The sequence below is a fragment of the Pinus tabuliformis genome, chromosome 8 (assembly GCF_031772625.1).
Source record: "Pinus tabuliformis cultivar Carrire ecotype Pingquan chromosome 8, CPIR1, whole genome shotgun sequence".
NCBI classification, from domain to species: domain Eukaryota; kingdom Viridiplantae; phylum Streptophyta; class Pinopsida; order Pinales; family Pinaceae; genus Pinus; species Pinus tabuliformis.
This window is the reverse complement of record NC_142294.1, coordinates 1,865,454,803-1,865,481,509: the sequence shown is the minus strand read 5'-3', so window position 1 is coordinate 1,865,481,509 and position 26,707 is coordinate 1,865,454,803. Positions and strand designations below refer to the sequence as shown.

The 26,707-nt window shown below is 34.2% G+C and overlaps 2 pseudogenes; one reads left to right on the top strand and one right to left on the bottom strand.

Moving 5' to 3' along the window:
* Nucleotides 1-12,149: 12,149 nt before the first annotated feature.
* Nucleotides 12,150-13,896, bottom strand: LOC149243764 (chaperone protein ClpB1-like; annotated as a pseudogene).
* Nucleotides 13,897-13,935: 39 nt separating this feature from the next.
* Nucleotides 13,936-20,308, top strand: LOC149243763 (putative receptor-like protein kinase At1g80870; annotated as a pseudogene).
* The last annotated feature ends 6,399 nt before the right edge of the window (nt 20,309-26,707 follow it).

Below are 26,707 nucleotides of genomic sequence, written 5' to 3'. Positions count from 1 at the left end.
CCTACCATAAATTTCAGATGTTAGGAAAATTTGTATGCAACCCTGTAACACGAAAAAATTCTTCATAAATCTTTCATGGCTGATCCCTCATAATTAACATGAAAGTATCAACAAATGGATGCAACTCTTTCAAACGAGCCTCAAAGTCAAATGTTGTTTTGTTTTATTCACTTTCATAATAAGGATGTTGTAAGTGTTGAAAAAGCGTTTCAATCCAACGCTTTGAATTTCGTTCTTTTCCATAAACATCCTCTAAATAATGGCAAGGGCTAAACAACTTTGCTGAGTTGAAAAATGCAAGATCGGGGAATCTTCCGTTCAAACTCCCTACAAGAACTTGAACATAATCTTTTGCAAGTTCTTTGCAACTTTCTACTGAACCTTCAATACAAGGTTTCCATTCTTATTTTTGTATATCAGCACAATCATCATATGCTTGTGGAATTACTACAAATCGTAATTTATGCCTGTGAACAAGCCCTTCTTTATCACAAATTTCTAGAAAGCCAAATTTACAAGAATTTATAAATTAAGATAAATAACATGTGCCATCTCCAAATGTGTCACTTCTTAAAAAACACATTTTTAAAGTGTTTACAATAACATCTATGGCTTCTCCTAAAGAGTTAACATCAATGCACTCTTCCTGGAATTGCTTGTTCAACTTGTTTAATTCACACAATATATCTACAAACATATGTAAATAAAATTGTACTCAAAAGATCCTTGCCTTATCATACCATGAGTCTTTTCTTTCATTTTTCCAAAATGTTAATATCAGAGGCATAAGTACAACACGTCTTTCAATGACTTGTCCCCTTGAAAGTCATCTAACTCCATGGATTTGAAGATCTTGGAGAGTTTCAAGTTGCATAAGTTCCCGTAGAGCAATAAGTTGACTATTTCTTTTTGTAGAATTTTGCACCCAAGAATATATCTTATTTGCTAATTTCTCAACAAACAATAATTCATGTATTCTTTTTGAAGCATCTGATGCGGCTAAAGCTTCATGATGAGCAATGCAATGAACACATACAAGATTAGGTACATATTTCTTCAAGAAAGTAATAAAACCATTTTCATTACCAACCATTGAAGAAGCACCATCTGTGGAAACTCCTATCAATCTTTCTTTTGAAAGACCCCTTGATTCCATTAAATGTTTGATTGCATCATAAGTTGTTTTCCCTCTTCCATCACAAACATTTATGAGCTTTAAAAACTGTGAAATTGGAGGCCCCAATCCTTTTGAGTTTAAAAATGTGGCATAAACCACAAGATGCTTTTCTAAGCTACAATATGTACTTTCATCTAGCATCAATGAAAAAAAAGGGCTATCTAGCATTTTTGAAATTTGTAGCTCTTCAAGATATTGAGATATAGAAAAAAGGAATTATTTTGCAGCGATGTCATTTGTATATGATGAATAACCTCTATTCTTTGGTGTATTTGGTGTGTAAAAGGACATTGTAAACAAGCAAAGAGATTCATATTTTGAGAGTGCTAGATCCTCTTGCACCATCCAATACACTAATTTCATAGTAGTGATGACCATTTATTTGTTCATATCGTTAATGCATGTAATGTGTTATATAATAGGCTTCAATTTCTTCTCATTTCCACATATCCACTTTCTCTCTCAGAGTGTATAGATGTTTGAACTAGCATGAACAACTATAGAATCATGTTGCAATGTTGAGCAACAAGTCCCAGTTTCCCATGGCCCCATTTCCTTATGCATTTCACAATATATGCATTTCATAAATGTTTTTCCTTCATGCTTGGCCTCTCAACCACTTACACTTAGTTTTCCACTGATCACGAACATCTCTTCTTACTTTCATAGTTTTTTCTTTTAGGTGTTAGGTTTGCCCTCGTGAAATTCTTCATCACATTATTCATTATGCCCCAAGATATCAAATTCTTCATTATGCCACAAAACATCTAAATCTTCATTTAGATCAAAATCATGATCTTCTTTATAATGCAATTAAACTTGATATGTACTACACCATCCAAAGAAATTTTTCATAGAAAGTTGATTCCCCTTGTTTGAATACAGTTTTTGATATATAATACCTATATAATAAAAATAAATTAATTAGTATATATGAATTTCAATTCATCAATTAAAAACATATTAAAAAATTAATCTTGCACTAATTTCAAGAAAGGATATTAACGAGGGAATATACCTATTTATTCTTTATAACATTTAATAATATACCTATTAATTCTTTATAATGCTTAATAATTTCTAAAAACATTTCAATATTTACAATAAATTGTCTATTTCTTCTATCCATTTCAGTCATCTAATGTTTTAGCAAATAAAAAAAATCTAAGTTTTTATCTGGTTTAAATTGTATTAAAGACATATAAATATAAATTTTTGCTCACTTATTAAAAATAAAAGAATGTTATATACAAAATGACTTACTCATTCTTGAGCACTTATTGTGATTCGCTGAGAGAGTAGGTTGGAAAAAAAAAATTGCAACAACACTGTGGTCATTGTCCTGTTGTGGCCAAAATCAAAACATAAAATTTAGTTATTTTTGAATTGTTTTGGAATGCGAACAAAAAATATGGGACAACATATAAATCTTAATTGTAAATTTCTACCAAATATTGAAGAAAAAAAAATGTAAAACATTTCTTTTAAGATAATCAATTTATATCTTCAAAAATATAATTTTTTAAAATAATCAATTTATATATTAAAAAATACAATTCAAAATAATTAAAATTTACATTTTTACTTAAAGAAATATTATAAACCTAAAACAGTAAAACTAACACCTAAATATCTCCTTTTCTATGGTGATGTAGAGTTATGGAACATGCTTCCTTTCAAAATAATTAAAATTTACATTTTTACTTAAAGAAATATTATAAACATAAAACAGTAAAACTAACACCTAAATATCTCCTTTTCTATGGAGATGTGGATTTATGGAACATGCTTCCTTTGGCTTAAAGGAAAGGTATCTATTCCACCAAAATTTCGGTGGTACCTAAATTTCCCCAGGACTTAGACCCATTCTCACTGACCTCGTTCCTTTGAAACTTATACCATGCTGATGAGACAAGCCACAACTAAGTGGACAGGTTAACGCTTTGTACCTCAACAGTGAAACAAAATGCTAGGTTTGCATGGCCACATTTCATATTTTTCAATAAACATATTGCAAATTCAATGTCTCTGTAGAGAAGTCAAATGGGTAATGTCTGAAAAGGCCAAAGATAACTAGCATTTGCACCAGATGTTGCAAAGGAAACGCCGTAAGGCATAAATTGAAGAACACAAATACAACAAAAGAATACTTTGATAAAGAATAAAAAATATATTGAATGCTCAAATCAATGCCCCATTAACTGAAACTAGTTAGTAGACATATCTATCAACATTAGGATTATACACAATGATCAAGAAATTTTCCATATACAAACAACACCTTCCACAACAACCTTTTGTCACATCCACATTTTAAAAAATGCCTTGGAACGTGATTGGAATCTCCCATATTGTCTTTTTCATTATGCAGATAAATATTCCATATTGCTATTTTCATCATGAATATTGTTAGTTCATTGTTGTAAAGTGTTAGTGTATTAAATTCAATACTATAAGTTTGACAAGCGAAAAACATTCCTCAATTAGCATAATATGCATTTTTCTCTCACCGTGTATTTTTCAGTCATGCATTACAAAACTTCCATCAAAGAGCACAAGTAATAGATTAACATGTATTTTCCCTTCATTATTTTCATCATAGAGCCAAAAAATCTACGCCTTATCTATAAAGTAACAAAAACATTCTGAAATAAGTTTAATATTTCAAGCCAGTGTCTAACTTATAAAGTAACAAAAACCTTTTGAAATAAATTTAATAGTTTAAGCAATTGACTAACCTAATTTAATAATTGAAAAATTTTCAAAGATGAATTATACTCCATAATAAGAGAGCCAACATTGGAGCCCATACTTTCATTGAAACGAAAAGAAACACAACCACTTGTTAAGAAGAAATTCAAGTAATAATAATAAAACAAAAATAATAAACATTAAAGTATAAAATGGTATGAATTCCTAAAACAAAAAATACTTGTGCCATTTTGACTTCTTTTGAAGTTGAAAATTCTTCGGAGAAAGACGAATTTCAAGATTTTTTCAATTTTAGGACTCGAGCTCAGACAGTCAAATTGCTGCCACTCCTCCTTCCATATTTCCCTGCAGATTTGATTGAATGAGGCCTTCAAGCATCAATGTACCATTACAAGGCACCATGGCCCGCTGGCAGAGAAAGTAAGTTGTGAGCTAAACATCCCATGGCTGAACACCATGGCAACACATATCTCCTATGTAGCATGTGCATTAAACTGCAACCCTTGAAAGCACGTTGGCTCCTAAGGAGTAGGGTTACTGACTAATGATTGATCCACATACATGGTGGACCAATTTTTGTTGAAATTTATGATTAAATGGATTGAATTTGTAGAGCCTGATTGGCACTGATGGACTCAGTAACAGATATCTACTTCACCCTGATTATGCACTATGGGTTTCATATACAATTTCATGGAACAAAGAAACAATTTGATTAAAACTGTAGATTGTGATGGTATAGCTGGATTCAGCAATAAACATATATTGCATCCTTATTTCTGTAAGATCATGAAAATAAACAAATAATTTGGCTGTAATTGTATTTGTAGATTTTGATAGCATAGAAGGATTTAGTAACAAACAACTTACTGCACCTGAATTATGCCAGTTGTGACATACAATTTTCTCAATCAAAGAAACAAGAATATTTTTAGAAATAAGGGCCAAGGTCGCTATTAAATGCACATTCTACATAACAAATAGGTAGAGCCAATTTCTTTAAATGATATTTTTTGGAGTTTCCTAGTGAAAAAATTTGTGGCCAAATCTTGATTCGTGTTGTTTAAACTAGTTTTTTAAGTGCATATATAGATTCAGCACCCTCAAAAATCTCTGGGGCACTTTCTTTGTGAAGAGTTCACCTCGACAGCATGTGATTTCAATGAATCCCTAGCAGATTTTAGACAAATTTAACCAGAAAACTTTCAAAAAAATCACATTTAAAAACTATTAGAATCTAAAAATATCTTGCAATCCTAAAAATAAGAGCAAGTTCAAACCATTAACCTTGCTATTATTTGCCAGATTCCTGAATATATAAAAATGCCCATGGTTTCCCCTATAAGCCCCTATAAACAACATTTTCTCACCTGAAAACAAAGCACTGTTATGAAAGAGAGGGGAGACTGCAGGAATCACAAACAAATGAAAGAGACTGTTAAAAATTGTTGCTTGTTGCAGATTCTATTTCTTTCTTTCTTGCAGTTATAGTATTTGTCCTTACCTTTGAGTATATTGGCTGTGAGATAAGAAGTGAAGAGAAGCAGAGGACACCATTAAAGCAGCAGTAGAAGAGGAGGTTTCGACTAGGACGACCTGGGAACACATCCACATTACTCTAAACTCTTGATTTCTCCATTAGTCCTGTGAATGTGTTGCAAGGTCACCCCAGTTGAGCCTGCTCTGTCTCATTTATTCATGTGAGCCCAATCTGCAGGGTAAACCCTTTCTGAAACTGAGTCAATGAATCTCTGTAATTTACAATTTATTGAAATGAGATTGATAGAGAAGGAGTAAGGAACCGAAATCTGGTACTACAAGCAGTACACGTGAAGTGCATATATGACCCTGAGATTTATGTTGAGTTAGGTTGAAATTAGATGGTTTCACACATTGTCGGTGGAAGCAATGAAAGGGCTTAATCTCCTCCATATTTAGGTTGAAAGGACAACGCCACGATGGGAGGTCAGTATGCAATTGCAATGTATGGAATGTACTCCAGTACTATTTTTACCAGAAAGAAATTGAATAGTACACACAATAATACTTTATTATAATAATAGAACGAATTGAAGTATAGTAAGGTTTGAAGGTGTCAAAGCCAGTGTGAACGCTGATGTGTCTATGAGACTTAGTTAATACAGTGACTATTGAGACTATGACATTAGCCAGGGACTTGTACACCAAAACCAGTTTTTGGCCTGATAAATATTTTGTTCACGGATGATATGTTATAAATCATATACATTTCACAACTTGCTTGACCACGGTAAGATAAGCACCATACATACCTAATGTATAAAAGAAGACTAATAAGCAGGAGGAGGGGCAGACAGTCCACTGCCAAAGTGATGGTTGCTGTAATTAGTAGAGGAATTGTAAGAATCGTGCTCTAATATGTCTGATTTTGAGTCCGAGCCAGTAAAGAAAAATGCTCAAATGTAACTATGTGCTCCTTCAGCAACCATGATGTCATGGTGACCTGGGAGCTCCACAAGCAATTTGTGAATTTCTAACCATTACATTAACCCACTTGCAACTTCTCTCGGTAATTCTTTCCTCGCATCTCTATTAGATACTTAATAGACATTTTAACATAGGATAATGTCTAAAACATAGGGAGAATATCAAGGTCTACAATGGAATTTATTGTGAGTATTAAAATGTTTAGATATTTGTTTTCAGATATTCTAATATAATCCCACTGCAGCAGAGTGAGGTACAAATGTTGGAGAATTCCTAAAACAAAAAATACTTGTGCCATTTTGACTTCTTTTGAAGTTGAAAATTCTTCATAGAAATAATCCCAACAGCAATGTTAAGATACACACAATAATCCCAAAATAGGGACATCCAGTTATGCCACTGCAGTAAGATCACCTGAAATATCACATAGAAAACAGCCACAAACCAAAGATCGCCCATGCGGCATGGCACTGAAACCGTTGACAATGTTAGTAATAAAGTGAGGAAGGATACTATGACATTAGCCAGGGACTTGCACACCAAAACCAGTTTCTAGCCTGATAAATATTTTGTTCATGGATGATATGCTATAAACCATATACATTTCACACTTTGCATATGTATAGAAGTTTAGTTCGGCTAAACTTAACAGAAAGGAGGTATATCTCTAGGTGATAATGACAACTCTTCCATGTTACACTTAAGCTCAATACCTTGCAAGGATTTTGTGGTAGAGGGTGCAGATTTGTGTAATAGTAAATAAAAATAAACTCTCTAATACCATTTTTAAATATTTCTAATAAATTTTTATATTTCTAAATCAAATTCCATGAATTTGCCATAATTCTTAATTCCATTGCTAATTTGTAAATAGCTGCACACAAATGTTATTGCAGTTTAGGGTGGGATAACTATGTACACTGTTCCAGGTGGGAGAAATCTGTGCATACATTGATAAAGGAAAAAAAAACCACTTGCTATTCAGAAAAAAAATACTAAAAAAAGTCGTGAAAATAAATTAATATAAATACATACTGGCCTTGATTTTTTAACCATTAAAAAAAATTAGCATTTATTTTTTTTCAATATAATATAAAATAACAAACAAACATCTTCAATGAAACGAGAATCGATAGAAGGAAAATCTTGAAATTGAAACTATGTGGCATGTAAGTTGTCTGAGATTTGAATATACAAACTGAAATTAATGAACATCAGTGACATTATTTCGTCAAAGCTCTACTCATTGGAGCCAATGCACAATATATTCGTTCACAAATTCCAAATACAGTCAAAGGACACACAATAGACAGACCAAACGCAGAAGATAGTCTTCCACAATTTTCAAGTATTGATATCATTATCTGATTGGATACTCAATCAAAGTAGAAAAATAGACAGATACATTCAGACTATTCACGTTTAGTGCAAATATGTAAAATGCAAAAGGGCAACCCTTACACTACAAGGTGGGTCAGTGCATCTCAAGAACTGAACCAATAAGAAGCAACCCTCGTAGCCACCAAGGAAAAGACATTGTTTTCAAACAAAATATCAAGTAGGGTACAAATATTGCCTCATGATCTTAATAGAACAGGAGCTCCAGTAAAGCACATGTCCACATAATAGACTATCATTACAACACATTATCAAAAATAATATTCTTTCATATTGTTATGTTGATGAAAATTTCCATATAACGAAGTTCTGAATAGGACAACTTTACCTTCTGATTTAAAAATGGTTTATGAATGGAGCCTTTCATAACTTATTACTTAAATAGGAAAATGAAAAAAACAATGGCATCTCATCAATGACCCACTATACAATTTGTACTCTGCCAAGTGAATGAAACAACACTAAAAATTATGGGCGTATGCTTTTTTCTCAATGAACCCGATTACAGATCAGATTAAATACTTCAGAATGTGAAGAACACATAAGTCAACTGCTTTCATCAAAGCTCTACTCATTGGAGCCAATGCACAATATATTCGTTCAAAAATTCCAAATACAGTCAAAGGACACGCAATAGACAGGGCAAATGCAGAAGATAGTCTTCCACAATTTTCAAGTATTGATATCATTATCTGATTGGATACTCAATCAAAGTAGAAAAATAGACAGATACATTCAAACCATTCACGTTTAGTGCAAATATGTAAAATGCAAAAGGGAAACCCTTACACTACAAGGTGGGTCAGTGCATCTCAAGAACTGAATCAATAAGAAGCAACCTTCGCAGCCACCAAGGAAAAGACATTGTTTTCAAACAAAAGATCAAGCAGTGTACGCATATTGCCTCATGATCTCAATAGAACAGGAGCTCCAGTAAAGCACATGTCCACATAATAGACTATCATTACAACACATTATAAAAAATAATATTCTTTTGTATTGTTCTGTTGATGAAAATTTCCATATAACGAAGTTCTGAATAGGATAACTTTACTTTCTGATTTAAAAATGGTTTATGAATGGAGCCTTCCATAACTTATTACTTAATTAGGAAAATGAAAAAAGCAATGGCATCTCATCAATGACCCACTATATCAATTTGTACTCTGCCAAGTGAATGAAACAACACTAAAAATTATGGGCGTATGCTTTCTTCTCAATGAACCAAATTACAGAGGGCATTATGCATTAAAAAGATGTGAAATTTAAACAATATAGAAAGGCAGAAACTATTTACAGTGTGTCACAATAGAAAATCTAAGATTAGTGACATGAACATGTCATCAGATTAAATACTTCAGAATGTGAAGAACACATAAGTGAACTGCCATACTTTGTTATTAACAGCATAAAAACAACAAACCAACGAGGCTGCAAGTACTTGAAGTTTGATCATAACACTTTCGGATCCTTTGTATTGACATATATTAACTCTCTTTTATTAGGAATTCTTGTGTATTGCCATATATTTACTTTCTCATCTACCAATACACCATCAGATGAGGAATCCCAAGCACAATCAGAGAGAGGGCCTTTCATCTACAAGGATGCCACAAGATAAGGAATTCCAAGCACAATCGAGGAGAGGGCAAGCAGGCATGAACACCTCATAATACCTCTTGGGATGACAAGTTGGCCGAAGAATCATAGTATATTGAATCTTATATTTTACCATCGACTAATCTTCACAGCTAATGTGGAATTGTGGAATTGTAGAAACTCTTCCAAGAAACCAAAAAATAAGTATCTGTTACACATCGATTAAAAAGGGTACACTGAACAAAAAGACATAATCCAGTTTAGTGCATCTAGTGTCCACATATATAATAGACAAATTTGGTGTATCGAGGTGGTGTATAGTTGGAAAATATAATAATTCAAGTCATTTTGCAACTATCAAGCATCATACAACATCAATATAACAGTAAGGTAAGCTAGTAAATATAATATTAAAATGGGTTGACTGGTATGTTTTAATCAATACCACCATCCATAGTAAGAACCATTTTAATCAAAACCAGGGCTTTTCTCTTGGATCAACACTTTTATCTCAGCTTTCAATTAGAAATAGATTTCATGTTGAAAATAGATTTCATGTTGAAAATAGATTTTCAAAAAATGGTTGACCAAATTGCAACTTATCCAAAATCAGTGTTCAGAATAAATTCAATACAAGATGCATGTGTGTCCTCGGAGGGTATAGATCCTAACAAGGTCTCCCACGAATCTATAAACATGATATTATTTTAGTCTCTGTCATGCATCTCCATGAAAGAAATAAAGAAATTACTGAGCAGAAACAATATAAATAGAATAATAGTGTTGTACTTCAATATGGTCTCAATTGGTAACTAAATGTAACGTAGTTGCACCTCGGCTATTTTTGCACCAAATAACCACATTGAGAGGATAGTGGTTGACTTCCTTAACAGCTCTGTTAAGATCTGCGAGCATCTTCCTTTTAATTCCTTGGGTTTTCAGCTCTATAAAGATCTGCTCGCTTTTTCCTCTTGATCCCCTAGATTTCAGGTGAAAACAGAAAACAGAGATCACATTTCCTTCTCAGCACCCCTTCTAAGTGACTCTTCTCTTCTCCCATTCCTCCAAATTCTCCTTGCCAATGGAAAACTAGGTCTTAGTAGAGTTTGAGCATTGGAAACAAGAGGATGGGCCAATATTCGTCTATCCAATGGGAAAAGTGCCTGGGCTGGGATTCAAACCCTCGGACGTGATTCCAGGATTCTCAGGTTTCCTCCAATTTCTCCTTCCTAATGGAAAAGTAGGGCTAATTAGAGTTTGGGCATTGCCCAGATTGGTCTATCCAACGGGCAAAGTGGCTGAAGTGGAATTGAAAACCTGCAAAGTGGCTGAAGTGGAATTGAAAACCTGGGATGTTTGCTTCTCCTTCTTGATCCCCTGGTTTTCAGGTGAAAACAGAAAACATAGATGATGCCCACATTTCCTTCTTAGCACCCCTTCTCAGTGACCCTCTTCTCTTCTTCTCCCATTCCTCCAAATTTCTGCTTGATAATGGAAAACTAGGGCTTGGTTGGGTTTGAGCAATGGACACAAGAGGATGGGCCAATATCGGTCTATCCAAAAGACAAAATGTCTGGGGTGAATATCAAACCAAAGACGTGACTCCAGGATTTTCAGGTTTCCTCCAAATTCCTCACTGCTAATGGAATACTTGGGTTTCACATTGCTAATGTCAGGATTCTCAGGTGATTCTCAGGTTTCCTCCAAATTTCTCCTTGCCAGGATTGCAGCATAGGCCCAGATTGGTCATTCCAACGGGCAAAGTGACTGGAGTGGAATTGAAACCCTGGAACGTTGTCCCAGGATTCTCAGGTAAAGCATATATACTGGAATGGGGGACGAGATTTGAACCTGAACTAATTGTGATGCTTATACACTGGAATGCGAGAGGAGATCTGAACCTGAGCTAATTGTCATGCTTAATATACTGGAATAGGGGAGGACATTTGAACCTGAGCTAATTGAGATAAACTGTCACATATCTACCACAAAATCACAGCCTAATCTTGCCCAATAAAACCAATCGTCTAGATAAGTAGCCTAATTGCACAATCTTTGTTTATAAAAAGATTTCTAAAAAATAAATAAAAGATAATGACCTTTCTCTACGTAGCAAAATTGCTTTGTCACCAAAGTCCGGAACAAAGATTAAGAGGTCAGGAAATCCACAATACATTTTATTAAAAAGACATTTTCCATTCGGCCAGCAAAATGTCCATAAAAACCTAAAGAAAGAAGAAATGAGAACCAATCCAACTGTCTATTATACATAATTAATTTACTGTAAATTTCTCACATAGAATCTATCCTGCTAGACTTAAATTAACAACTAACAGCAATCAGTAGACTTCTAATCATTGATAATGATGATTCCAACCTGTGTCTAGAAGAGGGGAGATCTACACAGAGGGCAACTGTAGTTCTCATAGTCGATCCACTTATCCAAACACTCCATATGGAAAACATGGCCACATTTAGCTAGCCGGCTAGAAGAGGGGAGATCTACACAGAGGGCAACTGAGTAACCATCTCACTCATTTTTTAATGATTCGAGAACGAAAATGGGAAGACAAACTATGAGAGTTAGAAGCTACAAGCATTGCACCTCATATCATGGTAGTTCAATGAGGGCATGGGTCAAGGTAAAAGTGTGTATTTTAGTTTACACATAATCCTCATTCAATGCCCAAGCTGTAAAACATTGACATCTCACTTCTCTCTGTGCAGAAACTCTAAGCTACCCAGCTGGTAGGTAATTTTAAAAGTATGCACTACAAAATTCTTGGGCATTGAACATTCATACACATTTCACATTCTAACATACAAAACATATGACCATAACTTTCAAAACTGGTTAAAGGGCAATCCCAGGAAATAAGAGGAAACAGGTAATAACAGAGAAAACATGATAACAAAACAACCCAAACAAACACATACCATCAGAGATCCAGCACTAATATAGAATCCGTAGTTGATTGAAAACTTGCTCCTCAGATGTCTCTTCATTTCTACATTCTGCATTCAGTAATTGGAACGATTAATCTAAAGCATACACAGTTTCCATCATCACCGGAGCATTGAATCATGACGCATCTTCCAAAAATACAATAATACCCGAAGAAGCTTATTCTATTTAATACGTCTAACAACTCGACTAAGCACTCACTTGCTAGAATCGTCGCTCAAATGCAACATCTTTCTCCACATACTTCTGGTACTCTTCCAGAGTAGTTGCTCCAATGCACCTAAGTTGGCCCCGAGCAAGCATCGGTTTAAATAAATTGGCAGCATCCATTGATCCCTCAGTACGCCCTGGAAACAAAACAAAATTCAATTCGACACGATTACTTCACAACCAAAGCTTAAAACCAATCACTTAAAAGGACCTTTAATCAATCAAGGCTAATAACATGTATAATATTTGCTAGATCAAAAAATTGAATCGTAGGTAACCAAGATAGGTTTCTCTTACCGGCACCCAGAACCAAATGTATTTCGTCAATAAAGAGAATAAGTTTTCCTTGAGCTTCTTCTACCTCTTTCAATACAGATTTAAGTTGCTCTTCGAATTCACCTCTGTATTTGGCACCAGCCACTATAGCTCCCATATCCAAGGCTATCAATCTCACTTCTAGCAAATTGCTGTTTAAAACCATTTGAAAAACAAAATGAATTAGCGGCTCTACCAAGCTTGCATTCTGAAGATAATCCCGCCCAACACACTGTACCAGTGCGGACCCACAAAAGTCCCCAAATTTGGGGAAGGCAACCTACAAACCAAAATTTGCAAACAATATATATTTGTGTGCTTGCAAAAGAGCTTACCTTGGTACATCCCCTCGAACAATTCTTTGTGCCAGCCCTTCCACCACAACAGTCTTTCCAACACCAGGCTCTCCAATGAGCACAGGATTGTTCTTGGTCCTCCGAGACAAAATTATAACTACTCTCTGAATTTCTTCATCTCTACCAATGACAGGATCAAGCTTCCCAGCATCTTCAACCAAATCGCAGCCATATGTTTTCAAGGCCTGAAAATTAGTATCACCAGACGCAGTATCTACCTTTTTTCCCTCTCCTCTGAGCTTCTCCACTTCAGATTTCACTCTCTCTATCCTCACACCTGCCTCTGTAAAGCAATCTGAAACCTGGGAGTGTTTTAGCACTCCAAGAATAAGATGATCTACTGCCAAATGAGTGTCCCCCTTGCTCTTTTGTAAATACCGAGCACGGTTGATGCAGTATCTTATTTCAATGTTAGGAGGAATACTGTCGGGGGCAGGATCTTGGGATGGGAGTTTCTTCAGGGCCTGGGATGGGAGTTTCTTCAGGGCCTGTCGAAGGACTCTCTGTACTGCTTCCACAGTTTCCTCTCCAGCTGTAGCAGTAGATGAAATCGCTTGATGGAGAATACCCCCTTCGTCCTCGGTAAGAGCTATGGCCAAATGTACAGGAGTGTACTTGGCGTGACCAGATTCTGTAGCGATCTCTCGAGCCGCGGCTAGAGCCTCATTTGTTTTGTGTGTAAATTTCTCGGGATTCATTTTATATTGCACTCTGTGAAATCGGTTTTGTGCGGTATTATGGAGATCCTTTTCTCTTCCTTGCACCTACAGCATCATCAGCCAGAAATTGATCAGCATTACAAACAGGTTGTGATATCCCCATCCTAGAGTGGGATGCCTAGAGACGCGGCCTGCTCGGGGAGATTTGAAGCAGCAAAAAAAACTGTGCGGAAAGAATATAAGAAACTAACTTAAACTATATCCAACGGTCTGGAACGTTTCAATCGTCTAACATCTGATCTAATGGCTCAAACAAGTACACGGTGGCAATTGGAGGAGTTGATTTCAAAGGGGAACGCATTATGGCATAATTATGTACCATTTAGGAAACTAATTTTACTCACTAGAAGTAATTTATCCATTCGTATATAGTTTGGGTATATGGAGTGACCCCAATATTCATGCTCAAACCAACTTACTGTTTTATCTTAAATTTCCTTATACATTTCATTCATAGACCCATAATACCAGAATGAAATCATCTCATGACGTGAAAAGCTCTGCAAATAAGGTTTAATATCTATTTATGTTCTTTGTTGAATGTCAATTCTTACCATACTCGTGTTCTAAATTCCAATTCTATCATTATCTTAAATTCATCTCAATCTTAGTTTAATTAAGAATCTTCTCTATTTAACAGAGGTGCGTTATCGTGGTTTTGAATTTCCTTATAAAGGGAATATTTAAGTTATCCATTTTCCAAATAGTATGAAGTAATTGACGAGAAAGATAGTAATCGGGTTACCTCGCAACAATGGTGAGACTAGAGCTAACATGAAGTTCGAGGATTCCTTCTACAAGTGTCTAATAATTCAAGGTAGCTATCAATTTTTTGTCTTCGGCTCCATCAAGAATGACTTGTTCACCTTTTCCACTATGAAAATACCATATTCTTACACTTCGTGTCCTTTTCATATTTATTTTTTATATACCATCATAGCCACATGGTGTTGACATGGATGGCCACATTAACATCCCTCATGTGTGATGTGGAGTTTCGTGTCCTTTTCATATTTATTTTTGTATATGCTATCATAGCCACATGGTGTTGATGTGGATGGCCACATCAACATCCCTAGTGTGTGATGTGGAGTTTGAATGTAGGATCAAAATATGTTAGACTAGAGCATACATAACACACAACGAATTCATACTCAGAGACTTAGATGGCAAAAGCAGAGAATAATTCACAGAGACAGACAAATGGAGAAACAACAAGATTACTCAATTAGAAATAGTGGAATAGATAAAAAAATCACTGGAGAACAGAAATCACTTTGCATTACATAACAGGCTTGAGCCTTGGCTTGCCTTCCTTGGACAGAGAAATTACAAATTTATAGAGGCAAAAGAAGGATCTACAATCGTGTATGTGATTCAAATGGAGATCTGGAATGATCTAGAAACTAATCGCAGTGGAGAAAGATCTAGAATCCTGGAGATCTAGAAAGATCTGATCTATAAGGATCTAGAATTCTACGTGAATTTGGCTTCACACTTAACATTCTCCCACTTGAAGCCAAATAAGAGTCATCAAGTCACACTGAGTCCTACCATGCCTCTACATAACTCATGTTTATTTCGTGGTAGAATCTTAGTGAGCATATCAGCAAGGTTCCTATCTGTGTATTCAATGTGTATAATGTTCCTGTCTTGGGTCCTTTGGCCACGACCAATGCACCTTTTCTAATTTTCCAGCCTCATTTGCCAAAGCTTGTCGAATAGCCTTCATCATCTAGTCGTCCCATAGAGATTAAACTAATGCGCATTTCTGGTACATGCCTAACCTGTTTCAACAATATATCTTGTCCATCTTTGATCTTCATCTGGACATCTCCCACCCCAACAATGCTGTAAAAATGATTATTCCCTAAATTCACTCTACCATAATCACCAGGATTATATGAAACAAAACTATATTTGCATGGGGTTACATGGTGAGATGACCCAGATTCAAGGATCCAATCAAAGCCACTGCTATATGTATATACACATGCATCATCTACTGAAATAGTAAACAACACATCACCATCTGTGGCCACAGCAGTAGTCTCACCTTCATTTGTGTTGGATGACTTGTGATTTGTACTAGATGGTCTCTGATCCTTTTGTCCTTTCTTCCAGATTCGACATTCTTTCTTCATGTGCCCGGGTTTGCCACAATGAAAGCAGATGATCCTACCTCTCCTTGATTTTGATCGGCCTCTCGATCTTGATCGCCCTTGCAGGCCTTGATCCATACTCTTACCACGATCAGCGAGAGCTAGAGCCTTTCCTCCCTGGTTTTCCACAATTGACTTGCGTCACAGCTCCTCATTCATTAAACTGCTACTGACATCATCAAACTTCAGGGTCCCTGTAGTTGCTGAAGTGCTCATAGCTACAATTAAATTTTCCCAACTGTTTGGCATAGAACACATCAGCAATATGGCTCTAATTTCATCATCTAAAATGATTTTAACAGAGGCAAGTTGATTAGTAATAATATTAAATGCATTCAAGTGCTCAACAACTGAAGCACCCTCCTTCATTTTGAGATTATAAAGCTTCTTCATCAAGAACACTTTGTTTGATGCCGTGTTCTTCTCATATAGATCATGGAGCTTCTTCCATAATCCTTCAGCCGTCTTTTCTCCAAACACATTGAAATAAACATTCTTTGCTAAATATTGGTGGATTGTTGCAATCGCCTTTCTATCTAGCTTATTCCACTCTTCATTTGTCATCGATGAGGGTTTCTTTGTTGTGCCCTCAATTGGCAAATATTGATCCTTTAAAATCAGTATATCCTCCATCTGTGATTTCCATAGGGCAAAATTAGCCCCACTCAACTTCTCCATATCTATAACTGCTGTCTCCATTTTCAATCAAATTCACGCCCCAAAATACAAAAAACTCCACTTAAAAATAAAACTTTAATTATTACTCTTTAAAATTTAGTAATAATGACCTTCCTCCTTTTAAAATACCATTTTCAAAATTCCTACTCCTTTTAAAATATACTTTTCAAAATTCCAACATATAATTATATATTTTCATATATAATGTTTTAACCTTTTCACATTTCACACATACATATGTTGGTTTGAGAAAAAACTTGACGTATACGTGCAAGCTTGATGTGAAAAAAAAAATTTGAACATCACGTTTCAACTCCAAGCTCCATGGATCTCCACATTTCAAACTCCAGCAACACGTTTCAACATAGATCCACGACCTTGTTTTTCTTGTAGCAACTGTCTTTTAGTTCCAGCGTTCCTCAGCTATTTCCTGGACAGATCCTTCAACAGCTCCAGGGGTAACAACCAATGTTTTATCGAACGCTGCCAGAGCAAGGCAATGGCATTAAGCAGCTTGCACAGTGGATATTCAACCCTACCTCTGATACCAGTTGTTAGACCAGAGCATACATAACACACAGCGGATTCATACTCAGAGACTTAGATGGAAAAAGCAGAGAATAATTCACAGAGACAGACAAATGGAGAAACAACAAGATTACTCAATTAGAAACAGTGGAATAGATAAAACAATCACTGGAGAACATAAATCACCTTGCATTACATAACAGACTTGAGCCTTGGCCAGAGAAATTACAAATTTATAGAGGCAGAAGAAGGATCTACAATCCTGTATGTGATTCAGATGGAGATATGGAATGATCTAGAAACTAATGGTGGTGGAGAAAGATCTGATCTAAAAGGATCTAGAATTCTGCGTGAATTTGGCTTCACACTTAACAAAAGAAACTGTAGCTTTAAACTTTTTAATACTTAATGGATTGGAGTTAAGATGAATTTACAATAGTTTATTTTGTTCTTATATTATTTTAATTGTTATAGTATATTTTTTTTATGTTTTCATTTCTATTATTATAATAGGATTTTGTTTGTTCACTTTTACATGGTAGATTTCAACTTTCATTTTGATATCAACTTGAAGTATGCACATATTTGTTCTAAATATCTTTATATACCATTTCGTTCCATGTCAAGTTATTTTATTATATGATACTATAAATTAAATTAATTGGTACACAAATTATTTGAATTTTAACATGAAAGTCATATAGAAAAGAGCACTAACATGCAGGTTGGGAATTTCAAAAATGAACAACCCTGTAAATTTGATGGTTTTGACAATTACAATACACATTTTAATGGTTTCTAGAAAGAACCTTGACCAATTTTAACGGTATGGGAAAGAAATAGCAAACCTTTTTCTCATTAAATTCGATCCCTGTGTTATGTACAACAGAAAGGCTATTCTACTATCCCTGTGTTATGTACAACAGAAAGGCTATCCTACTATCACTGGATTCATATGGGTGTAATTCATATGCATAAGGCTAGTGGACAAACTTGTACAAATAACACTAGGGAAACAAATTTCAAAATTCATATTATATATATCCATATTAAAATGTTGAATGCAGTTGGCTTATATTGATGCAATTATTAAAAATTACAATTTCTAACAATAGGTGGATGCCCCTTTGGCATGGTGTTGCAAGTTATTAACAATCATCTGAGAGCTTTCTAACAAGTAACAGAAAATGATTTGAAACACCCCTAGTTTGATGGAAAAGCTTGGAACTTTATAGATCGAGTTAGCTTGTGATATGGTAGCCAATGTTTATATCATCTTCTCTGGCGAGTGACAGTGGAGCAACTTAAAGCTTTTTCTATGTTTGACTAGTATGGTATAATCTCGGTTCATGTCACTTGTATGTTCTGGAAGTTCTCTTAGCACAAGAAACACAAGGCATCCATCAATATGATTCACAGTTATGTTGACCTTGACAGTTATGGCTTCGCCATTTCTTTCAATTTCACCCGTTGACTTTGATTTGTTCATTGAATCATTAATATTTGTTCATCCTCTGATCTGATTTGTATATCAGAGCACTTCAAGTCTTAGGTTAGGTGGTTCATGCTCTAATCTGTATATCAGAGGCTAGTGGTGTTGTTGTTGATCCTGAGGTACAATCACTTGAATGGCAACAAAACCAACCCTTATTATTTGACCGTTGTCAGGCTTTAGAGATTCATATACCGTGAGCTGAAAGCATCTACTTACTCATTTAATTCGAGCGATAGGCTTGGGAAGGGAGGATTTAGTGTAGTTTACAGAGGGGTTCTCAGGAATGGCAAGAAAATTGCAGTCAAGAGGTTGGATATCACTTCTCTACTAGGGGAAAGAAAATTTTAGAATGAATTGTCGATCATCGGGGGGCTCAGGTCTCATTTTGTGATTTCTCTATTAGATTACTATGCTGATAGGAAGATGAGATTGTTGGTGTATGAACATATGCAGAATAAAGTCTTGCAGGAGGTTGTGTTTAAGAATGATTCACCTTCGAAGTTGGATTGGGAAACAAGGTTTAAGATAATTCCAGACATTACCCAAGCGCTAGCCTTTTTGCACCTTGAGTGTGATCCACCCATTATTCGTGGTGATATAAAGCCCATCATTGTTCTTTTGGATGCTCGTTTCAATGCGAGACTGCCTGATTTTGGGCTAGCCAGACTTACGTGTGATGCTGACTATGGGCCTGCATTGTTTAGTTAGGACCTTGGGCGAAGTGAAGAGTTTCAATGCAGAAGTCAGGACCTTAACATAAACCATGATTTTAATATAAGCTATGATCTTCATAAAAACCAAGATGTTGGAAAGATGAGATATACAAATACTAAAACAAATGATGTTGACTATGGGGAGGGAAGCATTGGGAATTTCTCTAGTAGGAAGATGGTAAACGTTATAGATGGATATGGTCCAAGTCCAAGGTCTGTTGACAAGGAATCTCAAGTTGACTTTGCTTTGGCATTATAGTTGCAACATCAAGATTCTTTCTCTAGTAAAATTGAATATTTTAGGGATAATTCTCTGGTGCATGAGGTTGTCAATAGTGGGGAATGAGGATGAGGAAATTGGGTTACAGATGAATGGAAAAGCGATTCTGACAGAGGGTGAGGATTGGTGTAAAAATTTCCCTTCATTTGCTGGAACTAACAATATCAATAACTTTGATAGGAGCAAAGAATTTAGAGCATCTCCCTCTAATTGAAAATATTTGAAAAATAAGCAGCCTTGGGGAAAGGATTGGTGGTGGAAACAATATGGTAGTGGCGAGCTATGTGCTAAAGACTATGTGATGGAATGGATTGGTAGTAAAATTAGGACTTTCAGGAGTGGAAACTAGGATGATGAGAACAAGGTGGAGAAAGCAAAAATTGATGGAACCAAGACCCTGGAGGTCCATAAAGAACCCAGTTGAGGGTTGAGTCTTACTAAATCCATGTAAATAGTAGATAAACATTTTGGCACGAACAAGCACAAGAAGTTCAAAGAATAATGGAAGGAAGAGTATTTTGCGAAGATCACGTGACTAAATTACAAATATGTGAAATATAAATTATGTTCATATATTGTAATCACGTTGATCAAATCTCGTTAATAGTTTAAAAGTGGTCACTATAAATATATTCGATGGAGCCACTATTTCAATATTGCATTATATACCTGGGAATTTTCAAACAAAAACACAAAAGGATCAAGCGCACACCTCTATGGAGAATTGGATGAGTTCTATTTTGACATATATATACTTCACATTCTGTTAACCCTTTATTTCTTGATCTTCCTTCACAGAAACCGCCTACCTCTGGTGGAATATACCGGCAAGAAACTTAAGAATGTTACAAAACCATCTCACAAAAAGATAGAAAAGAAATGTAAACGCCTTAGAATTCAGCCTCTTCGAGGGGGAAACCTCATTTACATTACACAAATGAACAATTCTTGGATGATACAAATGAAAATACCTCCTTTCTATATATAGGAGTTTAAGGCGTCATAATATAATCAGAGTCGACATGACAATAATAATGTAAGGGCAAAATAATAATAATAGTGGGCTTCTATGGGCACAACAATATAATAAGGGGTTTGCACTAATAACAATAAGGGGTTACACTAGTAGTATAGGGACCTAACATGCCCCTCTCCTTCAAAAATTGTTGTCCTCAATGCTTGAGTAGTTCTTGATGCTTCTGTATAAAATTCTTGTCCTCCCATGTGGAATATTCAAAGGGTAAGTTCTTCCACTGATGAGATACTCTGAAATTGATTGATTTTATAGCTATCGGGTTCTTGTTTCTATGACTGCTCCAGGTTCCAATATGATTTTCCCTTCCTTGTCAAGTTCTGGCAATATTGTTTGAACTGGGATCTTCTGCAACTTTTGAATGAGTGGTCACGCTTCTTCATCTTTCTTCCATTCATCCCTTGCTTCGTTTATCCAATCTGGATAATAGAAATAGAACAAAATAATGCTTCCACATCCTCATATTTTCTTGAGAGTGCATCTGCAACAACATTTTTCTTTGCTTTTTTGTAGATGATTTCAAAGTAATAACCCAACATATTTGTGACCTGTTTTTTCTATTCTTGTAAAGATAATATTTGTTCTAAAAAGTATTTAAGACTATCATGATCCATTTTTATCTTAAAGTGTCTTCCCATTAGGTAAGGCCACCATTTCTTAAGTGCATGTAGTGTTGCCAACATTTCCTTCTCATAAATAGCTTGCTTGAGATGTAGTCATAAAAATACCCAATTGCCTACATCAAAAATTCTTTCATTGCAATGTTGATTTTCCCGATGTTTCATTCGATTCTCCACCAAAGTGGCATTATCCTTTAAAAATTGGAGAACATGTTGTTGATTCTCAATGTGATCTTTCACTACTTGAATCTTTTTCTTCTTGATATTTCCTTCTATCTTGAGAGTTTGAGGAGTCGTAATTTCTTCCAATGCATTACAAGATATGGTTGGATTCATTTCTTGATGCTTGATGTGATCTTTCAATTCTTGAACATTTTTCTTCTTGATATGTCCTTCTATCTTGATAGTTTGAGGAATGATAATTTTGGCTAATGCATTACAAGATATGGTCGAATTCATTTCTTCTTTCTTGATGTGATCTTTCACTTATTGAACCTTTTTCTTCTTGATATGTCCTTCTATCTTGCGAGTTTGAGGAGTGGTAATTCTTACCAATGCTTTACAAGATATGGTCGGATTCATTTCTTCTTTATCTGGAGTTGGTTCCTTCTGTATGTCCTCTTCTTTTTATGTTTCTTGATCCTTTTCTTCCTCCTCTTCATAATCTATGTAAAATAATTTCTTCTCATCACACTTATGACCTTTAGTGTATTTGCTATCACAATTGTAACAAAGCCCTTTTTCTCTTTTTTCTTCCAATTGTTGGCATGTAAACCTTGTAGGTTGTGGAAGGCTAAGAGCAAAAACACTTCCATAATTATAGTCGTGAGTGGTGGGATTCCTTGTTTCCATAATTTTGCTTTCTATTTTTCTTTCCAACCTGAATGTCTTCTCTAATGAATTAGGTTCCCAAAGATGAACCTCATGTTGAATGTTATCCTTTAAAGTCCCTATGAAGACATCAATCCTTTACTTCTCTGGAATATCATTTACCCTTATATTCAATTTTTGAAAGTCCTCAATGTGCTCTGCCATTGAACCCTTTTGTTCGAGATTTATCAATTGGCTAAAGAAGGTGTTACACTTTGTATCCTCATAATGTGCTATCATTTATTCCGTGAAAATTGACCAAGTGACAAGTTCTTTATGAGAACAAAATCCTTTATACCATGAAAATTGATTTGGTTCTAAATATAAAGATGCAATATGTACCTTTTGTAACAGTTGAACCTCATGTAGATCAAAATATTTCTCCATCTGTAGTATCGAATTTACCAGATCCTTACCATCAAACTTCCTCATATCATCTTTTCTTGATTTTAGGAACTTTATCTTGAAACAACTGTAACTCGGTAATTTTAGATCTCCAACTTCTGAAATTGCATCCTGTAGTAGCCCTCTAAGTCCTCTTTCTAAACCTGCAAGTTTGATAAGAATTTTATTCTCCATGAAAGCATTATGCCCAATCTCCTAAGATGAGATGATTATATAATGTTTTAGTAGAGAAAAATTGTATGACGAGCCACGTGTCATTATTTTGACCTTTGGATCTGAAAAATATACACAGAAAACTATAGTCTATCCTCTTTCTGTAACTTCTTATGAAATTCCAATTTGTTTCTCAGAGTGAAAGTTATGACGATTTTCCCAAGGTCACCTGTTTAGAATGTAATTCGGGAGTTTGCAAAAATCCTAACTCCCTCAGATTATATTTCCGAAAATATAGTGAGAAAAGATCTGAGATTTGGACCCGATCTTCACTATGATTTCAGCTCAAATGGACTTTAATTTCCGAGTCTGACCCTTCATAGAAAAAAAATTATAGAGAAAATTCCACGATGACCGGTTTGCGATGACATTGTGGGGCTTGGAAAAACCCTAAATTCCTTAGATCATATCTTGGAAACTATAGTGAGACAATATATGACATTTGGACCCAAGGTTCATACCGATATCTTCTCAAATGGTTTTTTTTTAGCTTCTAAAACTTTGTAGCGAAAAAGTTATATAAAAAATGCCATGATGACCTGTTTGGGGTAGCGAAACCCTAGCATCCAAAGCTCTAATACCAAATGTTATGAAACCAACTCACAAAAAGATAGAAACTAAATATAAACACCTTTGAATTCAACCTCTTCGAGGGGGAAACCTCCTTTACATTACCCAAATGAATAATTCTTGGATGATACAAATGACAAGACCTCCTTTCTATATATAGGAGTCTAAGGGGTCATAATATAATCAGAGCCGACATAATAATAATAATGTAATGGCATAATCATCATAATAACAATAATAATGGGCTTCTATGGGTACAAAAATATAATAAGGGGGTTGTACTAATAACAATAAGGGGTTACACTAGTAGTATAGGGACCTAACAAAGAACCACCAAGCAGATGCCTATTCTCAAACTATGCGAGTGATTTGCTGAGTTCCAGCCTCCAGGTTCTGTATCCTTCCAAGATCTAGGTAGTGTGGTGCTTATGCCTAATACCTAAGCCCCTACTCCCCACAAGAATTCACATCAAGTTCAATAACTTGCAGTTGCAGGCTCCAACTAGCCGCGTGAGCAAGACTCAGGAGAACAATGAACATAATTAGAATTTGGAACTTGGAACTGGAAGTTGTGAACATAATTGGTAGCTGGGAGGTCACCAACCCAATTAATTCATACTACATGGAAAGTTGGGATGACATTCACGACTTAAAGCTGAGATTTATTGCGTCGTCGTGTAAGCTTTAACTATGTAACATTTTCATGCTATCGACTATCAAGATTGGAGGCATTAAGGATGAAGTCATGAGAGATAATGAGGGTAGTTGTGTCACTGTAGTCTGTCATGTATATATATATATATATATATATATATATATATATATAATTTAAAACTTGTTAATTTTCAATTCATGTGTCAATATGATTTTTTTTTAAATTATTGGCAAGTCAAGGATGACATGTAGATTTTGAAACCAATAATATTTAATGGGTAAAAAATCGAAAAACGTGTATACAGGCATCAAATTTAACCCCTATTAAGACTACCTCAATCTTTGTAGGTTTTGACGATAAAAATGGAATATGTCATCTTGCACTTCCGTATGTCTACCCCAATCCTTGTATTTTACTATCTAAAAATAAATGTGCCATCAAATCTTGTACGACTCTCTCCATATTTGTCTCGATTTCACTTTCATATGACCTTTCATAAATTTTGTGGTGATTGTCACTTTTCATATGCTTTTCCATAAATTTTATAGAACACAACACTAATTATTAACTATATAGAAAATTCATTAATTAATTAATATTAATATTGAGTTTTTTTTGGTAGCTAAATTAGTCATGATTTTGAAAATAAAGTATTATGTTTTAAGAGGTTTTATATTCAAATCTCCTAAAATTAACCATTAGGCATAATTACACTTCATATATATATATATATATATATATATATATATATATATATATAAACATTAAAATTAGCACAACCACATTAATGAATATTGTTGATATACCCTAACATGGGTATATCAATCATATACACTTAATATTTATATGAACTTAATATTAATATTAATATTAATAAATATATTATTATTATTATTATAACTATATTATAACATATTATTATTGTTATATTATTATAATTATGATCAAAATTATAATAATAATTTATAATAATTACTATTACATTTAATAATATGATAATATTATTGTATTAAGAGGCTACTCAATTGGTGGTGATTTAAGTGATGTGAATTTTGTAAAAACTGAGAGATCTAAGGTTCAAATCCTCTGAGCTGCAACTCGATTTCTAGAGAGGAGGACAGACTCTAGATCGCTAGAGGTTTAGGCGAGTTGTTAGGTTCCTCTCGCATACCAAAAAAAATATATGATAATATTATTGATACTATCACTAATATAATAAACCCAAGGTATTATTGATATTATAAGCACAAGGTATTGTTAATATTATAAACCCAAGGGATTAATAAACATTTGGGATTAATATTATAAACCCAAGGGATTAATATTTTAAACCCCATCATAGTCAACCACATTTATCCCTCGGTTTATAATATTAATCACTTGGGTTTTTAATATTAATCCCATGGGTTTATAATTTTATGGTTTAATATTGTGCTTATAATATTAAAAACTCAAGCTTTTAATAAATCAAAGGGATTATAAACCCAAGGAAATAATATTAAACCCAAGGGATAGATATTATAAATTCAAGGGAAAAATAAATCCAATAAAGTAATATTATAAACAAAAAATTAAGTGATTAATATTATTATAAAACCAAATGATTATTATTATTAATAAATGAGAGAGATTAATATTATAACCACAAGCCCAAATGATTAATAAGCCTAAAGGATTAATATTATAAACCCAAAGGATTAGTATTATAAACAAAATGAATTAACACAAACACAATGGATTAATAAATAAAATGGATTAATAAACACAATGGAATTAATAAAGATGATGGATTAATATTATAAACCTAAGGGATCAATAAACCAATGGGATTAATATTAAACCCAAGTGACTAATTTTATAAACCCTCAGAATTAATATTATAAACCCAAAGGGTTAATAAACCTAAAAGATTATTAATATAATAAACTCAATGGATCAATATTATAAGCCCTTATAAACCCAAGCAATAATAAAACCAATATATCCTTAGGAATATAAACCCTAAGATTATTATTATAATCTCAAGGGATTATAAACCTAATAAATTAATATTAAACCCTAGGATTAATATTATAAACCCTAACATTAATATATCAAACCTTAGATTAATATTATATACCTAAGGGATTATAGATATTATAAACCCAAAGGATTAATAAATCTAAGGGATTAATACTATAAACCTAATGGATTAATACTAAAAACTCGAGGTATTAATATTAAACTCTAATATCATAAATTATAAACCCAATATTAAACCTTAATATTATCTACCCAATATTAAAAATCAATAGTAGTTAAAACTTAATATTAAACCCCGATTTTCTTATATAGCAATGCAACATTGAACAAATTGCAATGTAATGTAATGTAACATTGCAACAATAATTGTGAGATTAATTATCATATTGAGACAAAAATTGTCACAATACAACGTTGGATAGATTTTTGTACCATTCGAATGTCAGAGTATTAAACCCTAATAAAAAACCCTTGGATTAATATCATAAACCCAAGGCATTTTAAATATTGTGACAATGATTGTGAGATTAATTAATATTATAAACC